Source organism: Eleutherodactylus coqui, unplaced genomic scaffold (assembly GCF_035609145.1).
Source record: "Eleutherodactylus coqui strain aEleCoq1 unplaced genomic scaffold, aEleCoq1.hap1 HAP1_SCAFFOLD_355, whole genome shotgun sequence".
NCBI classification, from domain to species: domain Eukaryota; kingdom Metazoa; phylum Chordata; class Amphibia; order Anura; family Eleutherodactylidae; genus Eleutherodactylus; species Eleutherodactylus coqui.
In genome coordinates this window covers 36,969-43,055 of record NW_027102236.1, presented here as the reverse complement: position 1 = coordinate 43,055, position 6,087 = coordinate 36,969, and the positions used below count along the sequence as shown (strand labels likewise).

The window sequence follows — 6,087 nt, the reverse complement described above, 5'->3', positions numbered from 1 at the left end:
ACAGTGATCATGTAAAGTAAAAAAAAGTGCAAAAAGTTAAAAAAAGTTTTAAAAACTTAAAAAAAACCTTGCGTTTCATCTCCCCCCACGGATCATATCCGTGAGGGAGGATGAAATGACGTACCTAAGGCCTGCGGATTTATCCGCGGACCTCACCCCAGCTTCTGCGCACGCGCCCTTCGCCAATGTGGCAGGCGCATGCGCAAAAGCCGTGCTTTTTTAAAATCTCCCTGCTCCTGGCTACAAAACTTAGCCGAGAGCCTGGAGATTTCACGGAGAGCCGCGGTGAGCGGTTCCTGATCACGTGTTCGCCGTTATCCAAAGAATAATGGCGATCACGTAAAAGTTAAAAAAAGGGGAAGGTTCATCTCCCCTCACCGATGCGATAGGCGGCCTAATGCTGGCTTATGATGAATCGCAGCATGTCCTAATTCTGTGCGGCCCCACGCTGGATGGGTAAGTATGAGACTCTATATGAATACACATATATTATATATATTCTAAACACACACATTTTATATAAATATACAAGGGCAACATCACACGGGCTTATGCGCAACTACGATCACCAGTATGGAGCATAGTGGTGCATTAATGGAGGGTTTTTCCCCCTTCTCGGCCCGTTCAAACTCCATGCCATTGTGCAGAGGCTGAAAATAATTGGGGGAAGATAGGTGCGACGTAGTATTCACTCCCGAGAAAAGAGCTGAAATCAATTGTCTCGTGATTATCACGGCCGCTTAAAGGAACAAAATCATGCGCATGTGTTCAAACCCCTAGTAATACAGTATGCTAGGCTGAAGAATGACACCAGGGGTGCGGATTTTGACTGTTTTTGGTTGCAAAAATGCTGCATAATTAGCAGCAGAAATTTCTACCGTGGACAGTCTGCAGCACTTCTGCCACCTGTAAGCATACAGTAAGTCAGCTTGAGGTATGCTGCCACATACAGAGTGGCGTCAGTAGTAATAGTATCCCCCAGAGTGGCTTCACTAGTAATGGGGACCCCACCCCCACAGAGGCCTTGGTAGTAATAGTGTCCCCCCATATACTTACCCTTCTCCTGGTCTACAGAGCTCTCTCTTCTCGGCGCTGCTGCAGGCAGAAGTGTGTGCACCCAAAGCAACACCTCCTCCCTTCTCCTCTCCTCCTGTGGAACAAATGAGGATCGGTCAGGGGAGAAGTATCCTGGATGCACACACTGCCGTCCACAGCGCCACTGACTGATTACAAGCCAGGGAGCTTGGACCCTAGGAAAGGCAGGACACAGGGTCCCAAAGTGGGACTGTCCTGCCTAAATTGGGACGTCTGGTCACCTTATATAAGGGCTTAAACAGATGAGTGCGATATGTAGAGAATAGAACCCATTGATTGCAAACGGGCTCATTGCGGCTGTATTTGCCCTATCTTGTGCGTGTTTGTGCACCATAGAGTCCCACGTGAGGTGGGCAAGCGCGCACATCTGCCTACGCGGGTATGCACTAAGTGCAGTGCAGATCTGCAATCATCCACGTTAGGCAAATTAGCTTTTTAAATCAGGGTGCGGTGATTCCACTGCTTGTGTGAACGAATGGAGCCTGCGGACATACACTCCATATTTGCACAGGCATGAATGTTAAATACACTCGTTCACTGCGCAAAAAATGTGCAGGAGTGAGCGTGTTACGTTACACGATCGTCTGTCGTTGCCCTAAACCTGACTATATCTTGCACACAACCTCTTATTCTCCCAGACTTTAGATTGCACTCACAAGCTTGTCTAATAAAATAGTCTTTATTGTCTCAGTGTAAATAAAAAGTCCTATAATACCGTATTACTGCGCCAATTTGCAACCCCCAACAATAACTCACACAGCAACCGTAGATTTATAACATCCTCCTAACATTTCTGTATGACCCCTTTCTATCATTTGACACCTCAGCATTAATCCCCATTGTGGATAAATCCATCTATGACCTCCATAGAAGCATCTCCGCCCACTACATCCAGATCTGCACTGGCGAGGGCGCTGCCCGCTGTAACATATGGAGATACACATCATGTATCTGGATGATGGACACTTATTACATGACCTCTCACAAGACTTTATTATTCCTCTCATTAGCACAATTTATGTTTTTTCCTCCGCCGGGTTCATTTAAATTTCCAATCAACTGTAAGTTTTATAAAACTCCAAAAGTTTCTGATGAACTATGGGCACCACTGCCAACCCAGACATCAAGTGCCATCCCTGCCCATCTACTAATAATGTGGCACTGGAAGAACCAGCTATGATTTTCTCCATTTCCCTGGGCACTAGACCATCACTCATGGTGGCCACATCACAGTGTATATGGCAGAGCAGGGTACTGGCAGGCAAAGTACTGGCAAGCCTGGTACTGGCAGCTTCACTGACCTTTGACCTCCAATCGGCCAACTGCCATTTCCTTTCAACTGACGACGGCAGCGGTTGGATCGAAGATTACAGGACTGAGAAAAATGGAGTCCAATGGACAAAAAGGAGACGTCGAAAAGCGCAAAAGAGAAGACGAGAGTGTGAGCGGACTCACAGCTATAAAGAGGAGGAGGAGTGGAGAGGATGAGGAGCCAAGACCAGGCACCAGCCAGGACCTTCTACCATCAGACCGCGGATTTGACATCAAGCGCTTCACCGCCCTTCAGATCTTGGGCAGAGGAAGCTTCAGCGAGGTAAGTTATATGACTGTTATTTTCTGGGAATGGCGCAGTGACGGCTCCTCCACATATCAGTATTTTGCTCCCTTCTTTTTACGGTTTTTGCTGCGCAAAATTAATAGTTTGCTCAAATTATAGCACAGCTCATTACAGACACAATGATACCACATGTGGGGGGTTTCTTAATTTTTTTTTCATACAAATAGGGGAAAATGAGCAAAAAAAGGCTTTTTAAAATGTACTTATTTAATTTTGCTTTTTGACACTGTTTATGTCCCTGAAGGGGACCTGATCCATAGCAGCTATGATTACTATTACAACCTTATCGATTGTAAAAACAATCATAGGCAACAGTAAAGCAAGACGCCTCTATCTAGCATCCTGCCACCCATCGCAACCCATCGGCCCTCCGCGATTACATCGCAAGGGTCCAATGACATCACAAGGAAAGCGCCCTTCCTCTGTGAATCCTTTAATTTGCCGTGATCTACATAGATCGTGGTATGTAAGGAGTTAACAGCAGGGGTCACTGTCCTTCTGCACCCCGGCTGTCACAGCAGGAGGCCGGCTATCAGAAACAGTCAATGGGAAACCTCGCATCACACGCCATACAATCTGTTTTCCTGTCCCATTGAAAACAATAGACAATGGATTTTGAGGAACATGCAAAGAAAACATGCTGCAATTTTTTTTCCTTGCACCAAGATGCGGTGCGGGACAAAAAGAGAAAAACGCTCATGTATATGACTCCATTCAAAAGAACGGGGTTCTAATTTGCACAATCTTCTTGGCCATGTGAAAGCGCCTAGTGATAAATCCACCATGTGATAAATATATATGATTTTCCCTTCTGGCCGCTGTCAGTGATAATTTCTTATCTGCTTTCTTAAGGTGGTCCTGGCATCTTTTCCTGGAAGGAACACCTTCATGGCCATCAAGGTTGTTGACAGAGGAAAGAGCAAGGCAGACGTCATAAGGAGAGAGCGGCGGATACTCCTGAAGGCCCAAGACTGCCCCTTCATCTACCATCTGTATGCCGCACAGCAGTCTGCAGACCGGGCCTACTTCATCACGGAGTATCTGTCCGGAGGAAGCCTGGCGGCGATGATCAGGATGTGCGGCAGCTTGGACATCAACCATGTCAGGTGAGTAAATGACTAATCAGGAGACGGGGGGATACTGAGGGCGACATGACAGATATAGAAGAGTGGAGGGCGTACAGGTGACACTATGATGGTGACATGACGTCGGGGACTTATTTCATGTCATTGATACTACACTCTTTTCTCAGATTCTACACAGCGGAGATTGCATGCGGCCTCCAGTTCCTGCACCGACGCTACATCATCCATCGGTAAACACAACTTTCCCACATCTCCCTGTTTCCCTGGTGAAGATAATGTACCCAGCTTTCCCAGAGTCCTGAATTAGGACTGGTTAAGCTGTGGTACATTATTTCTCTACTACATTATTACTGCATCACTCAACAGATTAACCTTTTTACTTTTCTTCATTGTAGTGACATAAAGCCGGCGAACATCATGCTGGACGGAGATGGACACATCCGCCTGATTGACCTGGGGCTGGCCCAAGACGGCGTCGTCCCGTCTAAGAAGATCAGCGGAGTGACAGGCACTTATAGATTCATGGCCCCAGAGGTGCTTCGTGAGAAGGACTACGACGCAGCAGTCGACTGGTGGGGCCTGGGGATTGTCGTATCCTGGATGGCGACAGGACAGTCCCCCTTCTACCACGGCTCCTCCAGGAGAAAGATCATCAAGTCCATCACCAGAAAGAAGCCAAAATTCCCATCTTGGCTAGATGCTGACGTAAAGCATCTTCTGAAGAGACTGCTGCGGAAGAAGCCAAAGAAGAGGCTGGGTGTCCACAAGAATATCAGAGGTCACCGATTCTTCAACACCGTGAATTGGGAGGAGCTGGAGATGAAAAGAGCAGAGCCGCCATTCAAACCCTTCAGCAGAGTTCCCAGGAATCGAGACCTGCCGTGGCCGGAGGGTGGTACACCCCTTCACCCTGTGGACGGATTCTCGTACACTTCACCAAGCTGGACCCGGTAAGATCTTCCTCCTCTAGGGTTGATGTTCTTCAGGCAGACCTCTGTGTTGATTATCATTGTTCCTCTGGTGTCAGACAGCTCAGGAGGTCATATAATAACATTATTATTGCTCCTGTAAATACCATGTCTCTACTTCTTCTTAGGATGACGAGAAGAATCCGATTGTGAAGGAAGCCGCGACCATCTGGTAAGTATCCTCTATACACACTCACACATACATATCTGTACACCTATACACACAGGACACCTACAATCATATCCATACACTGTAGCAAAACTTCACATACCGTAGAAAGCTTAATACATAAACCATTTCCTCTAACATAGCAAAGGACTTTGGGGAAAATATATTAAGACCAGCAATATGGCCTCTATTATGGCTTCCACAATCACAAAACTCCCAATACCTCATAGTAAAGACACAGTTGCAGAAAATAACTTTTTTATATCAGATCCCAATCAGATCCTGATACAAGTCGTCATGTTACAGTAGTTCACTGGTTTATATCCACAACTGGTAACACTGACAATTCCTTCTTATGTCTTGTAGGCTCGGCCCACGACAACTGTCTGCTGAACACACGACTCTGCTGCTGTAGAAGACCCCGGCTTACCAACAACATCCTCTCTCCACCAACTGCATCCTGCGTATTACCATCATGCTACCCCGACCTTGGCATCCTTCGGCTGGCATCGAACATCATCCTCTCCTGAAGACCCTCTACGCCCCCAGGAGCGGCCTGTGCTTGATTGGTAACTGGCGAGTTCAGGAACAATAGCCCGAGTGACTATTATCCCTGAACTCCTGGTTACTAGTAAGACCTCGGCACAGGCCAGGTAAGCAGCACGCACCACATACATGAAGGTTAGACACTAGTGTAGACACTAACACATACATAGACACAAATATACACACAGATAGGTGTAGATGTCGGCTTTGATCTTGGGACTTGCTCTGATCGCCATATTTGGGGTCAGGAAGGAATTTTTCCAACTTGAGGACAATTGGCTCATACCTCAAGGAGGTTTTTGCCTTCCTCTGGATCAACTCACAGCCTTAAATAGGGTTAGGTCTTATTTATAAGGAATCAGCCACATAAATAACATAATATAAACATAAAGAAACACAATCTTTAGCTGACATCACATACACCAGGGAGGTGAGCGGCTGGCGTTTGATCCTGAGATTTATTCTGGTCGCCATATTTGGGGTCAGGAAGGAATTTTTCCCCCTTAAAACAGGATAATTGGCTCTTTCCTCAAGGGGGTTTTCGCCTTCCTCTGGACCAACACAGTCTATAAACAGGTTTAGTTCAATACACTTTAGATTCCCCAC

The 6,087-nt window shown here is 46.6% G+C and overlaps 1 long non-coding RNA gene across 1 annotated transcript; it reads left to right on the top strand.

The window, feature by feature from the left end:
- Positions 1-4,699: 4,699 nt before the first annotated feature.
- LOC136600977 (uncharacterized) lies at positions 4,700-5,337 on the top strand. Its single transcript, XR_010789281.1, has 3 exons — positions 4,700-4,748; positions 4,895-4,938; positions 5,302-5,337. It is a non-coding gene; the product is annotated as an uncharacterized lncRNA (long non-coding RNA).
- The last annotated feature ends 750 nt before the right edge of the window (positions 5,338-6,087 follow it).